The sequence below is a fragment of the Salvelinus fontinalis genome, chromosome 12 (genome assembly GCF_029448725.1).
Source record: "Salvelinus fontinalis isolate EN_2023a chromosome 12, ASM2944872v1, whole genome shotgun sequence".
NCBI lineage: Eukaryota > Metazoa > Chordata > Actinopteri > Salmoniformes > Salmonidae > Salvelinus > Salvelinus fontinalis.
In genome coordinates, this window is record NC_074676.1 from 10,152,909 (window position 1) to 10,169,939 (window position 17,031).

Genomic DNA, 17,031 nt, shown 5'->3' on the forward strand with positions numbered 1-17,031 from the left:
CAGAATAATCGTTGTTTGGTTGTAGAATGTCGTCTTCATCTGTCGATTTAGCTAACAAAGATGGCCATGCGGCATGGAAGTGCCCAACTCACAATAACGCATAACAAAGGAAATACTGAAAATCGCAATATACTGATATAACTCGGTTTAAAATAACTACCTTATGATGTTTTTAACACATATATCAAATAAAATCAGAGCCGGATATATCTAACTTCTAAAACGAAAGCTTTTCTGAACGCAATGCAGATGTCCCTCCTGCGTCAGGCCAAACTGTGAAAAGACCAGACCTTCCGTTCCAAGACGTTTTGTTCAGCCTCAGATCTAACTAGACACCCCATTCCAACTCTCACTGCCTACTGACATCTAGTGGACGGCGTATGCAGTGCATGTAGACCCATAGATTCCATGCAAATTAATAAACTGACCCTGGAACAGCCCTCGATTTCAGATTTCTCACTTCCTGACAGGAAGTTTGCTGCAAAATGAGGTCTGTTTTACTCACAGATATAATTCAAACGGTTTTAGAAACTAGTGTTTTCTATCGAATAGTAATAATAATATGCATATTGTACGAACAAGAATTGAGTACGAGGCCATATTGTACGAGCAAGAATTGAGTACGAGGCAGTTTAATTTGGGAACGATTTCTTACAAAGTGAAAACAGCGCCCCCCCCCCCCCCTATTGAGAAAAGGATAATGTAACAAAGTGGAAAAAGTCAAGGCGTCTGAATGCTTTCCGAACGCACTATGAGAGACTGCATTTTAATTATACCGCATCTGGTGGATGTGGTAGCTATACTGAATAAAATATAAACGCAACTATTTCAAAGATTTTGCTGAGTAATCGGTCAATTTTAAATAAATTCATTAGGCCCTAATCAATGGATTTCACAGGACTCAGCAGGGGCGCAGCCATGGGTGGGCCTGGGAGGGCATAGGCCCACACACTTGGGAGCCAGGCCCAGTCAATTTTTCCCCACAAGGTCTTCATTACAGACATAACCCCCCCCCCCCCCCCCCCCGCAGGTGGTGAAAGCCTAATGTGGAGGTCCTGGGTTGGTCTGCAGTTTTGAGGCCAGTTGTACGTACTGCCAAATTCTCTAAAATGACATTGGAGGCAGTTTATGGTAGAGAAATGAACATTCCATTGTCTGGCAATAGCTCTGGTGGACATTCCTGCAGCCAGCATGCTAATTGCACGTTCCCTCAACTTGAGACGTCTGTGTCATTGTGTTGTGACACAACTGCACATTTTAGTGGCCTTTTATTGTCCCCAGCACAAGGTGCATCTGTGTAATGCTCTTTAATTAGTTTCTTGATATGTCGCACCGGTCAGGTTGATGGATTATGTTGACAAATGATAATGTTGACAAATAATGTAAACTAATTTGTGCTCAGTTGAGAGAGGTACATTTTCTTTGTGCATTTGGAACATTTCTGAGATCTTTTTTTTCAGCTAATGAAACATTGGACACTGCACTTTTGTTCAGTGTAGTTTGCACTTGCCTTGAGTTTTCTCTCTTCAACTATGGGTTGAGGTTGTTGTTACAGTTTGGCTGAGGAGTGTGTAAGAGACGCTGAGCATGATACACTGCTGCTAGAAATAGGCCTAGCCTTTGAGTGTTGGACAGTGCAGTCTGACTGCTACAGATGGTAAGCTGCTGGCATGGACCACAGTAAAACATGCCAGAAGTAAATCCCCGAGGGTCACACTCTTCTGGCTGATCTCGGGTCAGTTTATAGATTAAATTATACTTTCTGAATATTCTAGGATAACTTTATAAAAACATTTTTGGGGAGGGTTCGTTCTCTTAAAGGTAGAATAATGTGCCTGTCACCTGGCCACCTCCTTTGAGGAATTTGACCGCTGGGTGTGTTTTCATTGCCCTGTTTTTCAGGTTTGGATGTTATTTGGGCATGTGTGCTCTTGATTCCAGCCCACATGTAGTGAAAGTTTGAGTGTGGTATTCTTATGAGAAAAGTTAAACCTATTGAGATGGGAGAAAACAGATAAAATTGCATAAATATGGATACCATTCCTAATTTAAGCCTAATCAGGAGCACTGGTAACAAGTTCATCCTTTTAGAACAAACTAAACATTTTAAAATACTTCTTATGGTTGTACTTGGCGGTATACTGTTTATGCTGTATGCAATGGTATTTGGAAAAGGCCACAGGGTGGTTTTTCAATACGGTCAGAAATGTTTATTGGAAGTTTTTTTTGAATTTGAATATTTGTAGCTACTTTTTAAGTTTACTTGCAGTCAGCTTGTGCAATACGTTAGGAGAGGAAGCAGATCGCGTTCTTCATTTCACCTGTCACATTATGAAGTCTACTGTAGTTCCCCAGGACAGTTGAGCCAGTCACGTGTTTGTTTGTAAATGGGAGACGGCGGGAGCTGATGAGTCCAAGCGTTCTGTATCTTTCAGCTAGTCTGTGAGGCGCATATGAGGTGATAAAGTTACACTTGTATGCAATTCACTACTGAGTGTTTGCTATCATATCTTATAATGGCTTACTGCTATAAGTCAAAGAGCTCTGGATGAGTAGTCTGTACAGATACCATTTTTTTTTTTTTACCCCTGTGTCGTTTTTTTTCTCCGTTCTTTTCCACTCTGCTCCGTGTACAAACGCTGCTTTTCCTTCAGAAAAGCGTGCATCACAACTTTGTTCATTTGCACAATTTATCTCATTCACTTTTGCTTGTAAATGGCCACACTCACAGAAAATGACATTTGGTAGCTATTAGCTATGCTAAACTTTGAGCTCGAGTTGCCTGTCTTTGCAATTTTATTTACGTCCGTTTTCCCACGTTAGCATTTGGTTAATGATTTCGCTATTAGTTTGTGCAAATTGTCTTAGCATTTTGTTAATTGAGGCCCAATGGGCTTTTCTTACGTTTTAGCACTATAGTTTTGGCAAGTCGGTTAGGACATCTACTTTGTGCGTGACTCAAGTAATTTTCCCAACAATTGTTTACAGACAGATTATTTCACTTATAATTCACTGTATCACAATTCCAGTGGGTCAGAAGTTTACATGCACTAAGTTAAATGTGTCTTTTAAACCCGCTTGGAAAATTCCAGAAAATATCATGGCTTTAGAAGCTTCTGATAGGCTAATTGATGTCAATTGGAGGTGTACCTGTGTGTGTATTTCAAGGCCTACCTTCAAACTCAGTGCCTCTGCTTTACATCCTAACTGACCTAAAACAGGGCATTTTTAATAGGTTTAAATGTCAGGAGTTGTGAAACTGAGTTTAAATGTATTTGGCTAAGGTGTATGTAAACTTCTGACTTCAACTGTATATACAATACAGTAGGAACATTAGGTTATCTGTAAATATGACATTGTGAAGTGACTCCAGTAATGTAGTCTTATTAATTGTTAGGCTAGTCAGTTAATCATTCTCTTGTGGGAAATACGTTTTTTAAATTTTGTGGTTAAGATATGGGTTAAGTGTAGTTAAAAAAATAAAAAATAAAAAAATATTTTTTTCTCTCTGTTTAGCCTCCTCTAGCTGTAGTTGGGCAGTGTTCCCCCTCAGGTTCTTATCCCAGAATAAATGGAGCACTGTGCTCTTTTGAATAATTCAACCACCAGCTCCTGTGTGTGTGTTTTTAGTTTTTTTGGACAAGAGAGGTCTGGAGTTACACAGCCAAAGAGTTTGCCTTCATGCAAGGTTTCAAGGCAGCAGGCTATAACCGGGATTTAGTGTACTTTTTCTGAGCGTTAGGCTATTTTTGGTCAGTAGTTTTGTGGTTTAGCCCTGCCCTGAGTTTGGACTTTCCCTGTACCGCCCAAGGGCTGTCAAATGCAGGGTTTGCGGTGTCCATGCTGTTATTTTTGCACTAATTGTCATTAGCAGTGAGCCCTTCATTTTTTGCTTTTAAACACACATTTCTCCTTCTCCGCTCCTGACTGCATGTGCTGGTTCTGCAGGGAGGGGGACGTTGCCTAGGCTACTGAAGACTTGTTTGCCGCAACAGCTTGCATGTTTTAGCAAGGAGCAACAAAGTTTCATCACGTTGTGGAGTCCATGTTACATCAGAAACTGACTCAACCGCACGAATGCCCAGCCATCACGTCTCCAGTCAGCTGTTCGTTCCATGGTTATGGGGGATATTTTATTTACTGTCTTCAGCCATAACCGTCGGTTATACTGTAATTGTACCAGCCCTACTTGGAGTACTACCACAAGTGGCATCACTGCTCAGCCGCTCTTTTTGTTGTTGTTTGACAACGACAAGACTCTGTCAAATGTTAGCGATGGAGGTAAACCGGTTTTCATCAGTGTTTTACAGTTTGTCAGCTCCTAGATCAAATCTTGATAACGACTATCTGGAATAAAATGCTTCCCACACTGTATTGTGAACCACATTTTCTCCCTTCCATTTCCATGACTTTTGGATTTTCTAACAGTTAGGCTAGCACCACTAAAACACAGCCAGGTAATTACAGACGTTAGAACAGAGCTGAAACGCCAAGAAAGCCTTGATGCTCAAATGTGCCTAATTGGTTTAGTCTTGATGCACTTTTTTTTTCTACAGAAATGCAATGGTTATTTGGATCAGTCTAAAACTTCGCACATACACTGCTGCCATCTAGTGGCCAAAATCTAAATTGCGCCTGGGCTGGAATAATACACTATGGCCTTTCTCCTGCATTTCAAAGATGATGGTACAAAAAAGTATAACTTTTTTTCTTTATTTTCTTTTTACCTGATCTAATGTGTTATATTCTCCTATATTAATTTCACATTTCCTCAAACTTCAAAGTGTTTCCTTTCAAATGGTATCAAAAATATGCATATCCTTGCTTCATGTCCTGAGCTACAGGCAGTTATATTTTGGTATGTAATTTTAGGCAAAAATTGAAAAAAAGGTGCAGATTCTTAAGATGTAGATTGTGTGTGCTTTCCACATAACCCGCTTATCTTGTGCCAGCTCAGGGGAGAACCTTACTTTTATGGCTGACTGTTGCCTTTGCTTCAGTCTTGTCTAGCCGGTTACGTTGTTGGTCGTCATATTTAGTTTAGACTTGTAGAATGTTACTGTGCCATGTTCATTTTTCTTGCGCGGAGTCCGATGTTAAGCTTTGAATAGGAGGCGCTGGTCTTATTGCCTAGTATGCTATAGGGTAGGCATATGGGTTTTGTACTTTTTTATTTATTTTAAAGCCATAAACTTCCTGGAACAACACGTTCAGGGCCTTTCTCTTTGGGTACATGCCTTGTGAAATGCTTGCATGCAAGCCTAGACAGGATCAGTCTGTGGGTGCAATACAAGCTGCTTGACGTTAACCAGAGCTATTTGCCTTTGCCACAGTAAAATGAATTGCTCCCTCCCTCAACATTATGCAACATCACTGTTTTTCTTCCTCTCCTCTTCGCTTTGGTTCATAAAGCACATTTTTCATGTCTGCTCTGTCGTATGGCAGACTTGAATGGCCTTAACATGCATATACCTGCTGTTATGTTTTAGGTTGGACCCCATTCCAAAGAGCCAGGAATGGCTCACAATGTGTTTGAACACTACCTCCTTAAACTCTGAACATTCTGTACCGAGCGTTAGTAAACTTTAGAAATTAGAAAAGTTTAGGCAAAACAAATTTCACTTGCCCAGGTGCCTGCTAAAAGTGTCTGTTTTGATTTCAATAGACATTCCCTGCTTCTCTCCACCCAAGGCTATTTTGTCCATATTAAAAGTACCCTCTTTAACTTAAGGGCAAACTGCAGTTTTCATCACAAGGTGTTGGATATGATCTAATCCATGACCTGCGTAGTTGTATTTGATCTGATCCCATGTCAACAGATCACAGAACTGTGGTGTAACAAGCCTCCTCGGATGTCTTAACCATGGGCTTAGTCTCCTCTGACCAGAGGCCAGTCTCTCCATGAGGTCTGGCAATTGACTTGACTCTTGGTGTATAGAAATGCCTGCAGGGAATTAGGGCAGTTTTGATTACGCATTGGCTTTGATTAAGCTGTAAAGACCGATCTGAAGATTTACACCAAAAAGTGTAGAAAAGATAGCTGTGTATCCTACTAATAGTTACCAGCATAGTAGTACATCTCATCTTGGTATGGAGCTCTCTATGCAATTGTTCTACTTTGTGATTTGTCTCGGTAAGCATGCTGGCCCTCATGGGGCGGCAGGTAGCGTAGTGGTTAAGAGCGTTGGGCCAGTAGCTGAAAGGACACTGGTTTGAATCCCCGAGCCGACTAGGTGAAAAATGTGTTTTATATGCCCTTGAGCAGGGCACAACCTCAATTTGCTCCTGTAGGCTCTGGATAAGAGCATCTGCTTAATGACTCAAATGTAATGATATTGTTGCTCTGTGTTTGATTGCTGTACCCTATCCATATCACAGTGTCTGGTTAGGGTTGGGCGACTTACTATCTTGTCTAGCTGTAAAAAAAAAAAAAATGCCTATTCGCTCGCTCGCTCTCCATTTGATAGGCTAGGAATATGACTGAAGGCTACGCTTCATCGGTTTATGCATGGCTGTCCCCCGATTTAAAAATAAAATAAAAATAATAATATGTAAGCGTTTCATCTGTTATTTGAAATGCCTAAAAATGCACGATGCTTACAGAAAGTATTCACACCCCTTGACTTTTTCCCACATTTTGTTGTGTTACAAGGTGGCATTAAAAATGATTTAATTGTCATTGTTTGTCAAAGATCTACACAAAATACTTGTCTTTAGCGTTTAAAAGGCTTGGCCTACAAACTACTATGACCCCTCTGGAAAGATGACTCTCATTAACACGATGGTGTCCTCTGTTTTGCTCGTAAGACCCCCACAAGCGTTTTGTGACTCATCTGAAGTCGGTACAGCCGATCTGCCAACTTCTGTCTGTAGCGTCCGAACAGTTTGGGATACACACTAATATGAACTGTCTGTGGAAAGGTGAGACTCATTTTCTTTTTATATATATATATATATATATACATGTGTATATATATATATATTTTTTTTGGGGGGGGGGGGGGATCCGCACAAAGGAAATATCTGCAATTTTCCACCAGTGGTGTGTTTCCACCAAACTGACTTGTTGCGGATAAATAACAGTGCATGCAATATACTTTTTCGCTTAAGTTTTTGTTCACCAAATAAAAATCTAATGTTCAATGTGTTTCCATGGATTTTCAACTCTACCGATTTTTAGTTTTGTCTCAATTGTGCCTACTCTGGTCTTGGCACATGCACTCTAACCAACAGCGGGCAGATAGTGCTGGTAGGCTCTGTGGATATGGATTAGATTCACCCTTCGGAATTTAGTTTTTATATTTTTCTTGAGCAGATGGTCAAGGGGCCGGAACAGAATTTGACTAAAACCTAATAATTTCAAACCTTGCTTACATTTTGTATACGATAATATATATATATACACTGCTCAAAAAAATAAAGGGAACACTTAAACAACACAATGTAACTCCAAGTCAATCACACTTCTGTGAAATCAAACTGTCCACTTAGGAAGCAACACTGATTGACAATGAATTTCACATGCTGTTGTGCGAATGGAATAGACTACAGGTGGAAATTATATGCAATTAGCAAGACACCCCCAATAAAGGAGTGGTTCTGCAGGTGGTGACCACAGACCACTTCTCAGTTCCTATGCTTCCTGGCTGATGTTTTGGTCACTTTTGAATGCTGGCGGTGCTTTCACTGTAGTGGTAGCATGAGACGGAGTCTACAACCCACACAAGTGGCTCAGGTAGTGCAGCTCATCCAGGATGGCACATCAATGCGAGCTGTGGCAAGAAGGTTTGCTGTGTCTGTCAGCGTAGTGTCCAGAGCATGGAGGCGCTACCAGGAGACAGGCCAGTACATCATGAGATGTGGAGGAGGCCGTAGGAGGGCAACAACCCAGCAGCAGGACCGCTACCTCCGCCTTTGTGCAAGGAGGAGCAGGTGGAGCACTGCCAGAGCCCTGCAAAATGACCTCCAGCAGGCCACAAATGTGCATGTGTCTGCTCAAACGGTCAGAAACAGACTCCATGAGGGTGGTATGAGGGCCCGACGTCCACAGGTGGGGGTTGTGCTTACAGCCCAACACCGTGCAGGACGTTTGGCATTTGCCAGAGAACACCAAGATTGGCAAATTCGCCACTGGCGCCCTGTGCTCTTCACAGATGAAAGCAGGTTCACACTGAGCACATGTGACAGACGTGACAGAGTCTGGAGACGCCGTGGAGAACGTTCTGCTGCCTGCAACATCCTCCAGCATGACCGGTTTGGCGATGGGTCAGTCATGGTGTGGGGTGGCATTTCTTTGTGGGGCCGCACAGCCCTCCATGGGCTCGCCAGAGGTAGCCTGACTGCCATTAGGTACCGAGATGAGATCCTCAGACCCCTTGTGAGACCATATGCTGACACATGCACATTTGTGGCCTGCTGGAGGTCATTTTGCAGGGCGCTGGCAGTGCACCTTCTTGCACAAAGGCGGAGGTAGCGGTCCTGCTGCTGGGTTGTTTCCCTCCTACGGACTCCTCCACGTCTCCTGATGTACTGGCCTGTCTCCTGGTAGCGCCTGCATGCTCTGGACACTACGCTGACAGACACAGCAAACCTTTTTGCCACAGTTCGCATTGATGTGCCATCCTGGATGAACTGCACTACCTGAGCCACTTGTGTGGGTTGTAGACTCCGTCTCATGCTACCACTAGAGTGAGAGCACCGCCAGCATTCAAAAGTGACCAAAACATCAGCCAGAAAGCATAGGAACTGAGAAGTGGTCTGTGGTCACCACCTGCAGAATCACTCCTGTTTTGGGGGGTGTCTTGCTAATTGCCTATAATTTCCACCTTTTGTCTATTCCATTTGCACAACAGCATGTGAAATTTATTGTCAATCAGTGTTGCTTCCTAAGTGGACAGTTTGATTTCACAGAAGTGTGATTGACTTGGAGTTAAATTGTGTTGTTTAAGTGTTCCATTTATTTTTTTGAGCAGTGTATATATATATATATATATATATATATATATATATATATATATATATATATATATATATATATATATATATATATATATATATATATATATTAGTTAGTTGAAGTCGGAAGTTTACATACTCCTTAGCCAAATACATTTAAACCCAGTTTTTCACAATTCCTGACATTTAATCCTAGTAAAAATTAATTCCCTGTCTTAGGTCAGTTAGGATCACCACTTTTATTTTAAGAATGTGAAATGTCAGAATAATAGTAGAGAGAATGATTTATTTCAACTTTTATTTATTTCATCACATTCCCAGTGGGTCAGAAGTTTACATGCACTCAATGAGTATTTGGTAACATTGCCTTTAAATTGTTTAACTTGGGTCAAATGTGTCGGGTAGCCTTCCACTAGCTTCCCACAATACGTTGGGTGAATTTTGTCCCATTCCTCCTGACAGAGCTCGCACACAGTTCTGCCCACAAATTTATATATGGTTGAGGTCAGGGCTTTGTGATGGCCACTCCAATACCTTGACTTTGTTTCCATTTTTGCCACAACTTTGGAAGTATGTTTGGGGTCATTGTCCATTTGGAAGACCCATTTGCGACCAAGCTTTAACTTCCTGACTGACGTCTTGAGATGTTGCTTCAATATATCCACATCATTTTCCTACATCATGATGCCATCTATTTTTGTGAAGTTCACCAGTCCCTCCTGCAGCAAAGCACCCCCACAACATGATGATGCCACCCCCGTGCTTCACGGTTGGGATGGTGTTCTTCGGCTTGCAAGCCTCCCCCTTTTTCCTCCAAACATAACAATGGTCATTATGGCCAAACAGTTCTATTTTTGTTTCATCAGACCAGAGGACATTTCTCCAAAATGTCCGATCTTTGTCCCCATTTGCAGCTGCAAACCGTAGTCTGGCTTTTTTTATGGCGGTTTTGTAGCAGTGGCTTCTTCCTTGCTGAGCGGCTTCTCAGGTTATGTCGATATAGATCAGGTTATGTGGATATAGATATTTTTGTTCCAGTATCCTCCAGCATCTTCACAAGGTCCTTTGCTGTTGTTCTGGCATTGATTTACACTTTTCGCACATAAGTACGTTAATCTCTAAGAGACAGAATGCGTCTCCTTCCTGATCGGTATGATGGCTGCGTGGTCCCATGGTGTTTATACTTGCGTGCTATTGTTTGTACAGATGAACGTGGTACCTTCAGGCGTTTGGAAATTGCTCCCAAGGATGAACCAGACTTGTGGAGGTCTACAATTTTTTTTCTGAGGTCTTGGCTGATTTCTTTTCATTTTTCCCATGATGTCAAGCAAAGAGGCACTGAGTTTGAAGGTAGGCCTTGAAATACATACGCAGGTACTCCTCCAATTGACTCAAATTATGTCAATTAGCCTATCTGAAGCTTCTAAAGCTGTGACATAATTTTCTGGAATTTTCCAAGTTGTTTAAAGGCACAGGTAATTTAGTAAATGTAAACTTCTGACCCACTGGAATGTGATAGTGAGTTATAAGTGAAATAATCTGTCTTTAAACAATTGTTGGAAAAATTACTTGTCATGCACAAAGTAGATGTCCTAACCGACTTGCCAAAATTATAGTTTGTTAACCTGTCTAGGATCAGCGTGGCGCTAGCGGCACACCCCCCCCCCCCCCACTGAAAAACCAGTGCCGCGAAATTCAAAAAAAATATTTTTTTAAAATATTTAACTTTCACACATTAAAGTCCAATACAGCTAATGAAAGACACAGATCTTATGAATCCAGTCAACATTTCCGATTTTTAAAATGTTTTACAGGGAAGACACAATATGTAAAGATGTACATCTATTACCTAAAAACACATTAGCATAATCCACCATCTTTTATTTGTCCACCAACACCAGTAGCCATCACCAATTCGGCTAAACTAAGATATTTATAGCCCCTAACCAACAAAAAAACTCATTAGATGACAGTCTGATAACATATTTATGGTATGGGATAGGTTTTGTTAGAAAAAAGTGCATATTTCAGGTATATGGCATAGTTTACAATTGCACCCACCATCACAAATGGACTAGAATAATTACAATGAGCAACGTGTTTACCTAACTACTAATCATCAAACATTTCGTAAAAATACACAGCATACACGAATCGAAAGACACAGATCCTGTGAATACAGACAATATTTCAGATTTTCTAAGTGTCTTACAGCGAAAACACAATAAATCGTTATATTAGCTTAGCACATAGCAATTAGCAGCCCAGCATTGATTCTAGCCAAAGTGAGCGATAAAAGTCAACATCGCCAAAAGATATTAATTTTTTCACTAACCTTCTCAGAATTCTTCCGATGACACTCCTGTAACATCACATTACAACATGCATATACAGTTTGATCGAAAATGTTTATATTTAGCCACCAAAATCATGGTTAGACAATGTGAAATGTAGCTCAGCTGGTCAGAAAATGTCCTTGCGCCACTTAGACAGTGATCTACTCTTATACATAAATACTCATAAACGTGACTAAAAAATATAGGGTGGACAGGGATTGATAGACAATTTAATTCTTAATACAATTGCGTTATTACATTTTTTTATTTATCCTTACTTTTCAATACAGTTTGCGCCAAGCGAAGCTACGTCAAAAAACATGGCGTCCTAAGCCACTAAAATGTTTCGACAGAAACACGATTTATCATAATAAAAATGTCCTACCTTGAGCTGTTCTTCCATCAGTATCTTGGGCAAAGGATCCTTTCTTGGGAGAAATCGTCTTTTGGTGGAAAGCTGTCCTCTTGCCATGTGGAAATGTCAACTGAGTTCGGGATGAACTGAAAAGCATGCCCAACTTTTCACATCGTTGCAAAAATAAATGTCCCAAAATCGCACTAAACGGATATAAATTGCTATAAAACGCTTTAAATTAACTACTTTATGATGTTTGTAACTCCTATAACGAGTGAAAAGATGACCGGAGAAATATAACAGGCTAAACTAACGCTTGGAACAGGAGAGGGTCGGTGTCTTCCACGCGCGTTACGCAGCTCCCAAAGAATGACTAGCTTCAGAGTTTTTTCATTTGTAGGGCCTGTGAACGCGCAATCGAGCCCGTTGGAATCGTCATCACGTAAAGGCATCCAGGGGAAGACGTAAGAAGTGTCCGTATAGTCATAGCAACGACAGTGCCCTTTTAACTGACTTCAGAAAAGTGGCCAACATTTCTCAAATCTGACTCCATGTCAGGGAAATTGCTGTAGAATGGGCTCTGTTCCACTTAGAGACAAAATTTCAACTCCTATAGAAACTATAGACTGTTTTCTATCCAATAATAATAATAATATGCATATTGTACGATCAAGGATTTTGTGGGAAGCCGTTTAAAAAATTAGCCACATTAGCATAAATAGTCTAAACAGCGCCCCCATCCCCAACAGGTTAACACGAAATTTGTGGAGTGGTTGAAAAATGAGTTTGAATGACTCCAACCTAAGTGTATGTAAACTTCCGATTTCAACTGTACATCTCTGTGTGGGAATACTTTGGAACAGATTTCCAAAATATTAAAATCACCTGTAGTTGATTTGCTGGTGTTTTTAGTCTTATTTCCAACTTTAAAAAAATGTATTTGCTCAACTTTGGGGACCAAATAAAACCACCCGTGGGCTGCAAGTTGGGGAAACCTTGGTCAACATGATAAAATTTTTATGCGTAAGTGCAAGAATGTATGTATTTGTCAAACGGGAGTCGAGCATTGATCATAATGTCACCAGAATAAAACCATCAACATTTACTGGAAAGAAGCATCAAGCGCATACCGTGCACATTCTCCACCCTGTGAAGTTCATCACTTATTTAATCTGTAGCCTAATAAACTGCATGGTTTCCCAGAGTCGTAGTAGAAGGACCGTACGCCATGTCATCGTTTGACTCCAAGTTTACTTCCATATCATGTTTATTACATTAATATTTGCGCCTAACACGGAACCCAAACCGGCTGCTCGCGTGCGCCATCGTGCATAAATGTATTTTGTCCCCCCAGACCAAACGCGTTCACGACACGCAGGTTAAAATATCAAAACAAACTCTGAACCAATTACATTAATTTGGGGACAGGTCGAAAAGCATTAAACATTTATGGCAATTTAGCTAGCTTGCACTATTGAGATGGGCAACTTTCATATATTAGGTGCATTACTGCCACTGACCGTGTTCGTCTTTCAGTCACCCACGTGGGTATAACCAATGAGGTGGGGAACCTGCTTCTATAAACCAATGAGGAGATGGGAGAGGCAGGACTTGCACAGCGATCTGCGTCACAAATAGAACAGACTTCTATTTTAGCCCTTGGCAACGCAGACGCTCGTTGGTGCAATAATTGAATAATATAGATTTCTACATTTATTTTGCAAGTATAGTCAGCCTGTAAAGGCTTTTCCACTGCCATTTCTTGCATAATACATTTTACAAAGATCCCACCATGTCAAATTAAAAAATTACAGTATCTTTCGGCATTTATTAAATTGTACTTCCTGTTTCCATCACAGCTGTCGTTTATTTTATTTTATATACGTTATGACTTTACTGTGGCTGGAAACAACATCGTTATTGACCATGTATTTTCAGTGGATTCAATGGCAGTTCTTACTTTTGCCACAAGGGGTATTGTGGTGATTTTTTTTTTTTTTTTTTTTTTTTTTTTTTTTTTTTTTTTTTTTGCTTTTGGCATGTGTGCACATTCCAAAAGTACCTTCAGCGCCAGCGCTGCTTCACAGGCACTATTCATGGTGCAAAAGTACATGTACATGCATACCCAAAGCTCTTGCTAGCAAATTCAATAGGGTCTGGCTCCAGCAGATACCTTCTCAGGACACAGACAAGCTCAGACGGGTCTAATGGTGCCGGAGAGGATGGTGCGTTACCGCCACCAACAGTTAGTGTGTGCGTCGCACACTGATGCCCTGCAACAAAGCTACTGACTCGTGCGATACACGCGACCAACAAACGTCTACCGTTTGCACGCACACATACTATCTGAGACGCAAAAATACAATTTTGAGGTTCGCAGACCAGGCGGCGTCAGCATGCATCATCTGCAGCTGGATGCTTCTCAGCAAATTGGCAGTTCTTGACTGTTAGCAGTCTCTTACTGGCAGTAAGAATGGGCGATTGCCAGAATTGTTTGACTTTCATCAATATTACATTTCTATTTAACATTCGAAACATTGACAAATACCATTATGTAAGGTAAAATAGAAATCCAAACCGGTCTGTGCATCAATACTGATGTGTATAGTAAAATGCAGTTTACTACCCAGCCCTACCACTGTTTGACAATCTAATTTTAAGTCAAAGATTGAAGCTTCCATGGTTATCCAATCCCACAGTAGAGAGAAGGTCGTGTGGTCTGATCAGCCAGGGCTGCTGTTTTGATCAGAGAAACATGCCCTTGGCAGTACACATCATTAAAGTAGAAATGGTCAGGAACACAATGGCCTGTGGCTGCTTGATGAAGACCTGTTTCTTAATTGGCACATTAAAGGAGGGTCATCTGGCCATGTCTGGGCTGATGCTGCTGATGAGTCCCTAATAAAGTCAGTCAATGTCCTGTGTCGACAGACTGCAGATGGGTTCAATGGAGCGCTGGTCTTCATTCTGTGCCTTCTCGAGTTGGAGAGCAGTTATCTGCTAGTGCAGATGCTCTAGTCCGTTTGTTTAATCACCCAATCAGGCATGGAAGATATTTAATGGTCGTTGAGTAAAGTAAATGATGCCCATTTTTTTTTGTGTGTGGCTGTTGGCTAGAAGCTAATATCTTCCTTCCCTGTGTAATCTAATCTACATTCTTAGCTGCTAATCCAAATGCTCTTTTGGCATCATAGTATTCTAGCTATGTCAGTTTGGTCTGTTTTTACCCAGATAAGGCAGCTCTCATGTAAATGGTCCAGTGTATTTTAAATCTGGGAATGGTTGCCCCCCCCCCTCCCCTACGAGGCTCCACAAAGTGCTGTGTTCCATCAAATATGGTGTGTGCATTGTACGGGCAGCTTCTGGAAAGGCAGGTCGTGGCTGCAGCCTTTATCACACTGCCGGAGTTCAGTTATGAGCGGTATGCTTTCCCCGCTGGGTGTGAGCGCTACACAAATGGTCTAATATGTATATGCACATATTCACAGGTTCAGCCACTCACTCAAGCACACTTCAGCCACAACCCATAAAGAACGCATTAGCTTAAATTAACTTGATCGTATCTCATCTTTCTAAATATCCAACATTAGGTCATAACAAAACATTTTGTTAAACTAGTCTTTGTGTCCTGTGGCATCTGTATGGAGGAATTTCTAACTTTCTGTGAATTTGAAGGGCTGTAAAATTCATACGCTGTTCTGCTCTAAGAGTACAGGCAAAATGGAAACACTTGAGTAAATGAGGGATACAGGTGTGGTTCCTGAGTTAATTAAGCAATTAACTAACATCATGCTTAGGGTCATGTGTAAATATGGCGACCTTGGCTATGCCCACATCGACAGGGCACGAGGTCACTGAATGGTTTGTTGAACATGAAAACGATGTAAACTATGCCATGTTCGTCTGTCACCAGATCTCTACCCAATTGAACACTTATGGGAGATTCTGGAGCAGCACCTGAGAGAGCAGTTTTTTCCACCACCATCAAAACACCAAATAATGGAATTTCTTGTGGAAGAGTGGTGTATCATTCCTCGAATAGAGTTCCAGACACTTGAAGGATCTATGTCAAGGTGCATTGAAGCTGTTCTGGCTCGTGGTGGTCCAACGCCCTATTAAGTCACTTTATGTTGGCGTTTCCTTTTATTTTGTCTGTTACCTATATTTGCATCAAAGAGCGCTTCTGTCCTTGTTCTTGCTGCTTGGGTAATGGGCTAAATTGGGTCATTTATCCTTGACTTCTGTTAAGGCATCTCAATGGAAGGTTGATGTACTACATTTAAATATTCTCCAAGTTTTTCCAAAGAACACATAGCTGTGTTTATCAGCTGTGGAGATTTCTAGCTATGCACCCCATGAGGCAGAGTATTTTTAGCCCAGCAGGTTGAGAACCGTGGCAGGAGAGCTGTATGTAGAGCCGTATGTCTCTAGACACAGCGTGAGAACCGTCTGAACTGGAATAAACTGATGTAGGAATGGAGAGCCAATGTCGCTCAGAGAGATTGTCTTCGCCTGCACCCAGCTGTGCTGACAGGTTGAGGAAACCCCCCCACAGCTCCCCCCTAATCGGCATTCCCCTGACACATGTAGTGTTTATTTTAGTAGATTGAGTTTAGTTAGGGCCATGGTTAGATATTCCCTGCTCCTGGGCCTGTGGAAGACATGTGTTTTCCCCAGAACAGCTGCAGTGTGCAGAATTCCCCTGGACCACAGGGAGGCGGATACCCAGGCCTTGTTGACCAGGCGGTCAGATCCTTGGTCACAGTAGCCTAGGAAACACGTTCTCTGGGGATGAACTTCCTGCTCCAGCCTGGATTAATCAGTTACTTGCATGTTATCTTTTTTAGTTCATGCTGGTGTTATATAGGCGAGGCTTTATCTCTAACGGGACATTTTGTAATATGATATAATAGACTCTTCTGAACTTAGCCTTAAGCACACCATGTACAGGAGTAAAAAAATAAATAAAAAAAAAATAATCACTAACCTTTGATCTTCATCAGATGACACTCATAGGACTTCATGTTACACAATACATGTATGTTTTGTTCGGTAAAGTTTTGATATCCCAAAATTTGAGTTTACATTGGCGCGTTATGTTCAGTAGTTCCAAAACATCTGGTGATTTTGCAGAGCCACATCAATTTGCAGAAATACTCATAACAGTTGTATCTTTTAGCAATGTTTATTATGAGTGGAATTTTAGATCCACTTCTCCTTAATGCAACCGCTGTGTCAGATTTCCAAAAGCTTTACGGAAAAAGCACACCGTGCAATAATCTGAGTACAGCGCTCAGACACAAAACCAAGCCATACAGATATCCGCTATGTTGTGTAGTCAACAGAATATTCACTTACCTTTGATCTTCATCAGAATGCACTCCC

At 41.3% G+C, this 17,031-nt stretch overlaps 1 pseudogene; it reads left to right on the forward strand.

Moving 5' to 3' along the window:
- Positions 1-17,031, forward strand: part of LOC129866765 (homeodomain-interacting protein kinase 3-like) — a 53,434-nt pseudogene that overhangs the window by 14,799 nt on the left and 21,604 nt on the right.